This window comes from Staurois parvus, unplaced genomic scaffold (genome assembly GCF_062004578.1).
Source record: "Staurois parvus isolate SC_StPar_1 unplaced genomic scaffold, SC_StPar_1.0 ptg000007l, whole genome shotgun sequence".
Taxonomy (NCBI): domain Eukaryota; kingdom Metazoa; phylum Chordata; class Amphibia; order Anura; family Ranidae; genus Staurois; species Staurois parvus.
In genome coordinates, this window is record NW_028317803.1 from 6131861 (window position 1) to 6145752 (window position 13892).

Here is a 13892-nt window from a genome sequence, read left to right on the forward strand (position 1 = left end):
TACTTTCACACAAACCAACTAATATACACTTATTTGATTTATTTTTTTACAAAAGACATGTAGCAGAATATGTTTTGGTCTAAATTTATGAAGACATTTGGATTTTATTGGATATGTTTTATAACATAAAATAGAAAATATTGGGTTTTTTTTCAACATTTTCAGTCTTTTTTTGTTTATCTAATAGAAAATAAACCCAGTGTTGATCAAATACCACCAAGATAAAGTTCTATTTGTATAAAACAAAAATTATACAAATGATACAAATATCAATTGGTTACAGGGTTGCATGACTGAGAAATTGCCAATTATAGTAGCACATTGTTGAATAGAAAAAAATGATCTGGTCTTGAAGGGGGTAAAACTTTACGGAGGTCAAGTGATTAATAAATAATGTTATTAACAATAGTTAAAAAGGAGCTAGTCTTCAAATCCAAAAAAAAAAACATCCTTGTGATTCTTGCTAAGCGCTTCATCTACATGGATATTGTCATACAAGTTCTATATAATGTTTACCTTTAAAACCTGTATTTTATTCTCTCTCCATAAATTCTGGTGGTGGCCATTAGAACCGTGGGCATTTGAAGCTGCTTTCCCATTGAATTCCAGGATTTCATGAAACTGGCTATCCAGCATGCACCTCCCAGTGTTGTGCCAGGGCAGTAATAACGGTGCACGTTGTTGATAACAGGTTGCCTGAAGATGCTTGGGATCAATGACATAGATATCCCAGGAGACAATTGGATAGCCTACTTACATCACTCACCTAGGAGGCTGGAAATGGAAGTGTAGGGAAACACACACAAAAAACTTACTTTTGGAGAATATTAAAAAATGTTAATAACCAATCATTGAAAAACTGTGGTTTGCCCTTAGGATGAGCATTCGTTAAAAAAGTGAGTGAAAACCTCTTTAGACCTGATTCACAGACATGTGGAGCAGGAAATGCAACGAATCCTGAGTGTTTCCTGCACCACATTGAAATACCACTCCATGCATGCGATCTTCTAGCAGTGTCAATGTTAAATTAATGACAATCCAAAACAGATTGCAAAACTCAATGCGATTGCAAGAATCAGATCGCATGGGTGTGAACCGAATCTGGTACGGCGAAAAAAAAAAGGTTCCTGCATCTTTTTTGTGTGGGTGCAGTGAAAATTGAGCCTAAACAAAATGAATGGGCTCATATTGCACTGCAAATAATCGCATGTGATTTGAACAGGAATGCGGTGTGATTCCTGTTTGAATCACATGCGATTTCCCACACTGCTATAGTTTGAATCCACTCTTAAGGATAACAAAAACTATGAATTTGCTATCATTAACTTCCCTGTTCTTATATCTCATATTCCACGATTTTCTGCCTCCCTTACCCTTTAACTTAGGTTATGCAAAAGCATTATTGAGTTATTTGCAAAGCTGATGGTGTTGTGATGCCATAGTAATTAACAAAACACTCCCAGATAATATTTTCAGCTGGATGCATTTTCAGACATGTCCTCAGAATGAAAGGTCATGTAGAAATTAAATTAAATTTTCCCTGGTTTGTTTTTTTTACTTTCTAAAGTTAAAGTGGAACTCCGCTCTCGTAATCAACATGGACTATTCTTAATCCTTATGCTGCTAGCATTAGTAAATAGATAGGAAAGTATCTCATATTTACTTGTGTTCAACTTTTTTTTACATTTCTTCAGTTACTTCCTGGTTTCTTGCCTAGGCAAATTATGTCATATTTTCCAGGAATCTTCAGTAGGGGAGGAGAGGTTTTCTTAGCTAAACACAACCCCCTGCCTGCTAGTGCTGGGCCGAACACCCCTGTGTTTGGTTTCCAGTTGAATGTTTGAACCTAATGAATGTTTGACCACAAACTTCAAACTCAATGCAAGTTTATGGGACTCAAACTACTAAATTCAAAAGTGCCCATTTTGAAGGATTATATGCAAGTTATTGGCCATAAAAGGGGTATGGGTACATGGGTACTGCCCATGCCAAAAGGGCAGTCATTATTCATTGCTTAAAGTAAAAAAAAAATCCTTTAATATCATGCCTTTAAACTACCTGCAAAGTTGCACATCTGTACAATCTGCAGCTGGACTTACTTCATTTGTTAAAAAATTGCTGTTTTATGAAAAAAAAAACAGTGTGGGGTACCCCCCAATCCATACCAGACCCTTTACATCTGGTAGGAAGGTTAGGAAGGACCCCACGGTAGAAAACGTTTTTTAAAAAGTGGTAATCTCCCCCTACAAGCCTTACCAGGCCCTTTAGGTCTGGAAGGACTTTTAAAAGGAACTCTATCTCCCAAAAATGGGGGGGGGAGTGCGTGGGATTCCCCCTGAAAGCCATGCCGAGGGCACATGGACTGGTAAGCCGGAGGGAGGGGGGTGCTCAATCATCCCCCCTTTTCCTGCCCTGTCAGGCCTGTACTCGGATCAATGGTCTGGTAGGAATTTAGGGAGGATCCCACACTTTTTCCCCCCATTTTTGGGAGGTGGGGTTCCCCTTAAAAGTCCTACCAGGACTAAAAAGCCTGGTATAGCTCTTAGGGGGAACGCCGCGTACTTTAAAAGAAAACAAAATTACTGTTGGGTCCCTCCTAACAGTCCTACTAGACCTAAGGGGCCTGGTAAGGATTGGGGGGGGGGGGACCCATGCTATTTCTTTTTTTAAATGTATTTTTGTTTTATTTTTATTTGTTTTTGGGTTTTTTTCGGGTAGAGCATTTTCCCCTCTGTCTTCGGCAGTGTCCAGTAACACGCTGCATAAGGCTGCAGTGTAAGTGGCCTTATATAATGTGGGGTGGGGACTGTGCACTGTGAGAGCGTAATGCATTGTGGGGTGTTTGGTGGGCGAACAGTTGGTAGTGCCTTCACACTGTAACCATTCAGAGTTATTTTTGACAAGTGCAAGATTGGACCCTGCTCTAAAAATTCTAATTATATGCACCTGTCACACAGTGTGTTGAAAAAATGGGCCTTGGGGATTGGTGTTTCTGTACTACTTACTCTTGATGAGTGCAGGAATTGGCACTGCTCTAAAAACTGAAATTATATGCACTTGTCACAAAAGTGCAGAAAAATTGGGCCTTGAGTGTTGGTGGTGCCTGAACACTGTAACACCTCACAGTTACTCTTGGTGAGTGCAGGAATGCGCCCTGCTGTTAAAAATTGTAAAAAAATTATCAAAAAGTTATAAAAAATGTAAATTAGATGCACCTATTCAAAAGCTGCAGAAAAATTGGACCTTGGGTGTTGGTGGTGCCTAAATACTATGACCCCTCACAGCTACAATTGCTGGGCGCAGGAATGGGCCCTGTTGTAAAAATATTGTTAATAATTGTTAAAGATTTGAAAAAAAACTTAAAACATTTAAATTACATTCATCTGTCACATGCGGGTGAGTGTTGGTGGTGCATGAACACTATAACCCCTCACAATTACTCATTGTGAGCACAGGAATGAGCTCTGCTGTTAAAAATTGTAGAAAATTAGAAAAAAATTGCAAAAAAACTGAAATTAGATGCACCTGTCAAACAGGTGCAGAAAAATTGGGCCTTGGGTGTTGGTGGTGCCTGAACACTCTAACCCCTCACAGTTATACTTGCTGAGCGTAGAAATGGGCCCCACAGTTAAAATTGTTAAAAAGTGTTAAAAATTAGAAAACATTTTTTAAAAATTTAAATTACATGTATGTGTCAAACAGGTGCAGAAAAATTGAGCCGTGTGTGTTGGTGGCGCCCTAAACCAAAAACATTGTTGGAAGCTAGCACAATCTAGAATAGGATTAGCAACATAAACAGTCTTCAAGGGATCCCAGATCCCTAACAAATTTAATCAGTTACATCAGCATCAGGGGCTTGATAGCTGCTCTTGATCCAGGATTGATTCATTTTGATCAATGTCAACAGAGTCTGTGGAGAGATGCACACTTTTATCCATCACAAAACCTCCAGCAGCACTGGATGTCCATTAGGAATTACATATTGAGCAAGTTCTGGTCAGTGATCCATTCTTAAGACCCAGTAACCCAGTGGATCCTCAGTTGGAAAGGTCTCCAAGGCTGCTCCTGCCCCTAGATAATGCTGCACATTATGATGCAGACACTGCCGATGGGTGCTTAACAGCCCTGAGCGCTGAGGACTAAAGAATTGTTCAAAGGCATCTGACAGCCGGCCGCCTTCTCCACTGCTTTTCCGAATCAAAACTGAATGAAGCCTCAGAAACAACGTTGCCTAGGAAATTGTAACTTCCAAATTAGGTGTTATACAAATTTTTTTTCAAGGCGTCCTGAAGGTGTTTCATCCTCTGCTCCCTCTGTGGAGGCAGGATGAGCTTTGCAACTTTAACCTTGTAATGTGGATAAAGACGGGTTGCCAACCAGTAATGATTCCTCTCCTTGATACCACGAATCCTTAGGTCCTTTCGCAGGCTTTGCAGAATGAGCCCATGCAGTGTAAATTTGAGGAGGCATGAGATTCAGAGTCCTCTGGGTCACTGAAGATGACACTGTCAAGAACTACTTCCTCTTAGCCACGTACTACTCCTGGCTGAGTTTCTGGGCACTGAACAACATTCCTTCAAGACTGCTGTATGATATCCTCTACTTCCATGCTGCCACAATCCTCCTCCTCTTCCTCCTGTCTGTTCTGCGGCCCTGCAGGAATGGTATCTGCATAAAGGGGGCTTTGACAGGAAAGGAAGTCTTCCTCTTCCTCCCGCTGTTCTGCCTCAAGTGCCCTGTCCATGATTCCACGCAGCATGTGCTCCAGCAGGAAGACTAAAGGGATAGTGTCACTGATGCATGCATTGTCGAGGCTCATCATCCTTGTGGCCTCCTCAAATGGTGACAAGACAGTGCATGCATCATTTTTCAGAAGCCACTGGCATGAAAAGAAACCAAGCTCTCCTAAGTCTGTCCTTGTGCTGTACTCACACAGGTACTCATTGATGGCCCTCTGCTGCATGTGCAGCCACTACAGCATTGCAAAAGTTGAGTTCCAACAGGTGGGCATGTCAAAATGAGGCGGTTGGTGGGCAGGTTGAATTTCCGTTGAATGTCAGCCAGTCGAACACTGGCCGTGTATGACTGCCGGAAATGGCAACAGGCTTTTCTGTCCTGCCTCAGAAGATCTTGTAAGCCTGGGTACCTGTTCAAGAAATGCTGAACCACCAAATTCAGGACATGTACCAAGCATGAAACATGTGTAAAGTGTCCCTATCAGAGGGCGGAGAGAAGGTTGGGGCCAATGTCACATATAACCATTCCTGGCTCAAGCTACCATTGCATCAACTACCTCTGAGCCTGCCCCTGCAGAGTTGACAGAATCTCTGGCCTGGTGTGACTCCTGTCCCCTAGACAGACCAGCTGAAGCACTACATGGCATCTTTTAGCCTGACTGCTTGCATAGTCCCATGAACTCTTAAGGAGCAATGCTAAATCAGAGGACAATTCAGCAGAAGAGGCCATAGAAGAAGAGGAGTGGGTGGAGAAGCAGATGTGGTAGAATCACCACCAACTTTTTGTAGGCGTAGTGGCGGAACAAGCTCTGGCACTGAACCCTGTCCTGCATCCTTCCCAGCTGCCAGCAGAGTTACCCAGTGCGCCATGAAGGAAATGTACCGTCCCTGACCATGCCTGCTGGACCACATGTCAGCAGTAATGTGGACCTTGCTGCTTACCACCCTGTCCAAAAAGGCCAAAACATTGCCTTCCACATGATGGTACAGAGCTGGGATGGCCTAACGTGAAAATAAATTTATTTTAGGAACCTGCCATTGTGGTACAGCACATTCTGCAAATTCATGCTAACATTTAAACACGGAGCATGTGGATGGGTGGGACAGAATTGTTTTTTACAGTTCAGCAACTGGGGTAGTGAAATTTGCCTGGTGAAATCAACAGGTGGTATACTGATAGCAGATTGGGTGCAAGGACCTGTGGCACCCATTGCTATACCATCATCCCTCTCAGTGGAGGCTGTTGAGAATTGAGGTATAGTAGGGGTAGAGATCCCAGATGAGGAGCAAGGAGAAGTCTTCACTTTTATAGGATGTGGGTCTTTCAGGTGCTGTTGCCAATGGGCTGTATGGCAACTCGTCATGTGGTGCCCAAGCTGCTGGTGTTTTGAACATACTTGGTTCACTTCAGACATATACTGCAAACAGCAGCACTGCTGTCTTCTGCAAATGCGTTGACAAAATTCCCCACTAATGAACTTTTGGAAGTCAGCAGGGAGTCAGCAGAGCCCTGCACCAGTGGAGCTCTGTCATGTGATTCAATAGAATGGCTGCCCTTACACCTGCCCCTAGAGGACATCCTGCATCATTGGAATTGTGCCTCCTCCTCACTTTCCTCCTCTGTGCTCTCAGGCACCCAAGTACAATCGGTGACCAGATCATCCCCTCCCTCCCCGTCACTGGAACCGACTTGGCAGTATGCTGTGACTGGGGGAAATTGTTTGCCAATTTCTTGTACGTCATTGGCACCCCCTCTTTCTAGGCTCACATTCCCTTTCTTAACCAGGGAACCAACATCGGAGCATTGAAATTGCTGCGCATCCTCCAGCAGCATGGGACTGATACTATGTTTGAATAATGCAGCTGACTCCTCCATGCATGATGGTGGGACTACGGAAAGAGTAGCTGTGAAGAAGGAGCCTGTGGAATAGGCAGCTTTTTTTAATAAAATAGGGGGTACAGCAATTATGGAGAATTTCTTTGTACTGCTGCAAAAAAAACAAAAATTAAGGAAGCAAGAAAAAAAAAAAAAAACACTGGTGAAGCAGAAGGAAGGACACCTGTGACTCAAAATGAGGAACAGCAATTATGGAGAAGATTTTTTTGTTGCTGCTGGAAAAATAAATAAATAAAAAATTCAGAAAGGGAACCACTGCTGACGCAGAAGGAGCAACACCTGCAATGCAGAAGGGGGAACATAAATTATACCCTAAATGTTTTTAATGCTGCTTCTGTGGCAAACAAAAGATAAAATAAAATTATTAAAAAAAATTGGAACAGCGGTGATGCAGAAGTGCTGTAAAACACACTGACACTTCACTGACCCACAACACTGCACTTTACAACACCACATTACACTACACTACACTACACTACAAACACACCACTAACTCCACTAAACCAAAGCAACACACTACACAAGGCTTCTGTGTAAGCAGCCTTATATAGTGGTGGGGCTTTGACTTGGCCAATAATGGCTCTCACAGTGTATTGTGCTGTGATTGGCAAAAACATTTCACCTGGCCTATAGTCAGGTGCATTGCTTTGGCCAATCATGGCTCTCACAATGCACTGTGAGAGCGTAGTGCATTATGGGGTGAATGCATGAACAGCAAATGTTCAAGTTAAACTTATGTTCGACTCGAATATTGAGCCCAACACTACTGCTTGTATGCCTGAGCTAAGGGCAGATGAATTCCATGAAGAAAATGCAGCAGGAATAATTTGCCTTTACTGACATGGATGGAAGGGAGAGTTTGTTTTGAATATTAAAAGTGAATTAAATAACATTTATGGGTTGTGGTGCTTAGATGCAGTGCAGTTCTACTTTAATAAGTATTAGACTTTCAAGTTCATTAAGATTAAAAGTGGCCATAGGTGGACTGAAATTCAGTCAATTCAGCAGGGACCAGAATAATTTTGATCCATATGTGGCCAGTGCTGCTCAACAGAAGACAAACAATCGAACAAAAACACTTGATCTTTAGCTGCAGTGCTGATCTGTGTATTTCAACAGCAGAGGAATTCCCCCACTGCCAGAATAGAATAGCACAGTGGAGAGGAAATTCCCCCTGCTGTGGCCTACTGAATGAGGGGCAATTGGGCTTGTAGCTCCTCCTAGCACTGCTTATTCATCCTAGAGAAGCTGTGGCTGCCTGTAGAAAAGAGCAAGGGGCGGATTCTTCTATAAAGGTGTAAGAATATAAAGGTGAATGGGTAGAGATGAAGTGACTGCAGAAACAGAGCAGGGGGAGAGACAGTTCAGTCGCAGTGACAGAGTGGGGTGGAGAGTGCAGAAGATATGAAAATCAACCACGGAGCAGAACATAGGTAAGTTTTACAAAGGCAGAATGTGCAGACACTTATTTTGTTAATTTGCTCAAGAACAAGATCCATGTCTGTACAGTACGCAACATACTGTAGTACACAGGAGCACTGCAATGATCTGCACTGTACTTCATGTGTACAGAATTTCTTACATGTGTTTGGTGTAAGTGCCTGTTATCAGGTAATAGAGAACAATTCTTTTGTTCTTGCTTTAATTTTTATAGGCACATTACTCAAAATAAGAAATTCAGAATACAGGAGAGATTGGACAGGGGCCACAGTGCTGACTGTACGTCCTCCAAAGGAACACACATAAATGTGGCTTTAGCCCAAAGTGGAGCTACAGTCAGTGCAAAAATTCAAAAGAATGTGCTTTTATTTCTTAATAGCACAGATCTATGGATGGACTGAGTGCTACATGTATATTCCCTGGAGATGGAGGTTAAAAATTGTTTTTATTTTAGTGGTAATTCTTATTCAAACTGATTTTATTTAAGTATAAGTGTAGGTACATATACATAGCAAGTATGGAGTTAGGGGAGTAATAAAACATCTCCAGTGTAAAATTAAACCACACAGATTCAGATTACAATAGCAATCTAGAGGCATGAAGAAAGGATAAGGTGCTCAGCACCAACTTTGGCATTAGACTTAGCTGCATTGAAAAGCTAAGGTTTCATAAAATAGACTAATATTTAAACACTCATGAAGAAGGAGTATTATTATTATACAGGATTTATATAGCGCCAACAGTTTGTGCAGCGCTTTACAATATAAGGGTGACAGTACAATTACAATACATTTCAGTACAGAAGGAATAGGAAGGCCCTGCTCGTGGATGTTACAATCAAAAGTAAAGGGGAGGTAGTACAAAAGGTGATAGCTGTAGGTGATGTTCTGATGGTGGTGGCTCAAGTACAGTTCTTAGGTGGATGTGGGGTAGGCTTCCCTAAATAAGTGAAAATAATCTTTTCAAAGATCGCCTAAAGGCCGACAGGGTGGGGGCTGACCGGACATACTGCAGCAGGGGGTTCCAGAGGATGGGAGAGGCTCTGGAGAAGTCCTGGAGGCGAGCATGGGAGGAGGTGAAGTATGCTGAAGGGATCACATGGGTAAGGAATACATCAGTAATTCTTTTGCATAATGAATGGAATGAATACAGGCAAGGTATAACAAAGATTAGAGAGGTGATAGGAGGCTGGAGAGGATAAGAAGGCACAGTAAAGACAGGGGGTGATAACACTTCATCACAGCTGGGTAAGGCTGGAAGCAGAGTCACTCTTAGACCATGATAAAAACTCAGACGAGTAATGGAATATGCACCATGTGCTCCAAGTGTGAGAAAACTGGTCTTCCTTTCCTGCCTCCTGCACCACCAATTGTTCTAGGTCTCTTATAGAGTCTACCTCATTGGCCCATTCCCCAAGGGTAGGCATGGTGATTGATTTCCAGTGGTGAGGGATCTTTTCCCTGGCAGTGTCATAGGGCATCTTTTTTGTGGATTTGTAGGGTCCACGGAGCATGGACAGGAGGGCTACTTTGGGGGAAGTTTGGTTAAACTGAAAATGTGTTGCCAAAATTTCCTTACAGGAGAGCAATTTCATCAGATATGTAAGATGGTGCCTTTGGAGGCACAGCAACACCAGCAAGCATAAGGTATTGATGGGCTGAAGTGAGGAAGAACCACCAGGCATCTATACCATCTTGTTATCAATTTAAACCCTTTTTCTTGGATTTGGTGGCTAAGAAGATTTTGTGGGTCAAAATAATGTTTTTTTTCCCAGTCAGAGAGAAAAATAGTGTGATGGAGCTCTGTTTACCAGACCTGTGTATAAGGTCGAAGATCAGAGGAAGATGCATTCAGAATCAAGTAATAGGGAGACTACATGGATTGGGGGGTCCTCCTTCAAAAGCAGAGATTCAAAATCCATCAACTTGGCAAGAATGTCTGGTATTAAATGGATAGAGTGAATATACTGAATGACATGGCTTGTTGCCTCTGCAGCAACTATGTTGGGTTGTGTAGAGGTGTCACGGAAGAAGTTGCTGTTGTTAAGGACAAGTCTGCCCAAACAGCTTGGGCAAGGCTCCTATGGCCTTCTTTATGCCAGGTCCCAAACCCTGCTACATGCAGAGCCAGGGTCCCAAAAAGGAGGTCATAGGTCCCATGTATTTAGATAGGCTAAAGGTTGGATGAAATGTAGCCCCACGAGTGAATTGTCTGTCAAGTGAGATCACTAGGGATGGAGAAATCCTTACGGTAGGTAAGTGGGGTCCACGAGAGAGCGTGGAGATCAGTAGGGTTCATGTGACCTTCCAATTAAACTCAAAGCTTAGAAGAAGAATAGCAAAACAAGTCTAGGATTCAGGTAGTGGTACATCATAATCATTCCCATCTGTGTCCCCATTGAGGAGATTCACTCCTCTATTTCTACATGTGACTGTTGTCACCTGAAAAGAAAGTAAAGGGAAATCCTAAATTTCCAAATAAGGACAACAATCAAAGAGGAGAATTCCATTCATGCTTGAGCAGGAATTTCTAGAACAGGAAGTGAAGGGAAATATTCTTATTGGTACACAGCAAAAAAAACAAAAAACAAACTGACAGATGCCCTAAATTCTTCCTTACTCTATCCAAAACACTAACAAGTTTCGCTGTGACCTAATATTCAAAACAATATGGGTGTTGCTACAGGCCCCCATTCCAATGACCTCCAATGACTCAAACTAAAAGAGTCCCAGCATGGAGAGAGCCTGCCCGACTCATAAAAAAAGAGAAATCCCAGCATAGTAGTACATCTTGCTACCAAGGTGTTCTTCAGCTACTAAAATGTGCTTCCCTGAACATTTTTTTATTCTGTTTTATAGATTTTTCTGTGTAAAAAAAGTTTTAACCATAGATACACTTTAAGGATTCATGATCCCTAAAAGGATAAGTTCACATTTTGATAAAAAAATGCAGGTAAAAAAGTGTGCATTTATTATGTTTTGCTGCAGGAGCCTAGAAAGCATTGCATCAGCGATCAGCAGATCGCTGGTGCCATGCAGGTCTCCTGCAGATCTGTCAGTATATCTGCTTGCCTGTACTGGATGTATGGGAAAGAAAATATACTGACAGATAGATGGTGAACTTATCCTTTAAAGATAAACACTGCAGAATCAACAAATGTTCAGGGAAGCACATTTAACCGCCTCCCACCCGCCATATAAGGTAATGATGGGCGCAAGGTGGTTCTCTCGTCCTCCCACTCTAACCGTGCGTGCGCTGCTCCGGGAGCGTGCAGCGCGGTGATCAGCGGTGCGCTGTGTCCCTCGAACACAGCGGATCACTGATCAATGCAAAGAGCCAAAGATGTCGGCTCGGTCATGTGATCAGCTGTGTCCAATCACAGCTGATCGCATGTAAATAGGGAAATGCCAGTTATCTGCATTTCTCTCCTCACGGCTGCCATGCTGACAGCTCAAGAGGAGAGGAGAGCCGGTAATCGGCATTCCTCAGAGGGGACATGTACACTGATCATCAGGGCACTGATGATCACTGGTCCCTGATGATCAGTGTAGCCCCAGCTGTGCCACCCGTCAGTGCCCATCAATGCCAGCTGTCAGTGCTCATTAATGCCACCTGCCAGTGCACATCAGTGCCTCATCAATGCCACATATCAGTGCCTACCAGTGCACATCATTGTCACATATCAGTGCCCATCTGAGCTGCCTTTCAGTGCCACCTATCAGTGCCAGTCAGTGCCACCTATCACTGCCAGTCAGTGCCACCTATAAGTGCCAACTATCAGTACCAGTCAGTGTCACCTATCAGTGCCAGTCAGTGTCACCTATAAGTGCGCTTCAGTGCCGCCTATCAGTGCTCGTCAGTGCTGCCTATCCATGCCGCCTAACAGTGCCAGTCAGTGCCACCTAACAGTGCCAGTCAGTGTCGCCTATCAGTGCCATATATGAATGCTGCCTTTCAGTGCCCATCAGTGATACCTGTCAATGCCCATCAGTGCCACCTACTAGTGCCTCCTCATTAGTGCCCATCTGTGCCACCTACTAGTGCCCATCAGTGTAGCCTATCAGTGTCCATCACTGCAGCCTCATTAGCACACATCAGTGAAGGTGAAAAATCACTTATTTACAAAATTTTATAACAAAATCTAAGAAAAAAACATTTTTTTTTCAAAATTTTCAGTTGTTTTTGGTTTGTTTAGCAAACAATAAAAAACCCAGATGTGATTAAATACCACCAAAAGAAAGCTCTATCTGTCTCAAAACAAATGATGAAAATTTCATATGGGTACAATTGTCATACAAAGTGTGACAGCACTGAAAGCTGAAAACTGGCCTGGGCAGGAAGGGGGTATAAGTGCCCTGTAGGCAAGTGGTTAAGTAGCAAGGTGTACTGCATTTTAGTTAGTTTCAAACGAGACAATGAAAAAACATTAAAATACTACTTCTTGGTAGTGAGTCCCTTGTAGCCAATATTAGCTGTCTTGCAGTGCTACAGCTGTCAGTGGAATATGCATTTTTGTCATATGCCGACTTTTCACCACTCTGACCCAAGTCCCTTAGGCTGTTTTCACACTGGTTCGCCTCAAAACTGCTTGTAAAATGCCTAACATTTTTGGAGCATTGCGTTATAATTAGCGCAATGCATGGTGCATTTTATAGCTTTTTTGATGCATTTTTTAAGCAGTAGCATTAGAATAAACTCCCCCTTTTCACATCATTTCCTCTTCACTTCCTTATTTTGTGGATGGAGAAAATGGAGTTTTCAGCACTGATGTTGATATTTGTGCTGCTATATTGGGAATGTCTTCTCAAGAGGAGGCAGCAAGATAGATAGGTTCATCCCATATTGAGTTCACACTCCTCAAGAGGGCAATTCAGTCCTCTATACAAAGACTTGAGAGTTCACCCTGAAAAGTTTCGGAATTATACTCGGATGAACATTGATACATAAATTGTAAATTTTGTTTTGTCTTTTGTGGTCTATCCCTGGTTTAGGTAAAATGAGCATACTCCTTGGCTATATGGGATGGATTAGGATTACCATAGTGGTAGAAGGTATTAGGGTTAGCATAGTACTTGGGATTAGGGATTAGGGTTAGCATAGTACTAGGGATTAGGGTTAGCATAGTACTTGGGATTAGGGTTAGCACAGTATTTGGGATTATGGTTCACATAGTACTTGGTATTAGGGTTAGGGATCGGGATTGGCATAGTACTTGGGATTAGGGTTAGTATAATACTTGGCATTAGGGTTGGCATAGTATTTGGGATTAGGGTTAGGGATTGGGGTTGGCATAGTACTTGGGATTAGGGTTAGGGATTAGGGTTAGCACAGTACTTGGGATTAGGTATTAGGGTTAGCATAATACTTGGGATTAGGGTTAGGGCTAGCATAGTACCTAGGATTAGGATAGTATTTGGGATTAGGGTTAGGCATTAGGGTTGGCATTGTACTTGGGTTATGGATTAGGGTGATTATGTTTACTTTTAGGGCCAGTGTTAGCATCCTATTATCATTAGCATATGGATGCAGGGGTCTGGGGTCATGGTTATGCCGTCATTGCAATTGATATTTTTTTTTCTTTTGTAGATTTGATTTTATGCTCCATCTTCTGATGCCTCATTGACGAGACAGGATACAAATTGCAGGGATACAATACCGCTGTATGAATGCTTGCTGATCATTCTCCGGTAAATTTACAATTGATGTTGAAAAGACTAGTACTAGTAATTGTAAATCAACGATACCCATTGAATAAACTACTCAATTTTCAAAATACAAGTGAACCCACCAAAGTGTAATAGCAAATTTTAATGCTTAAA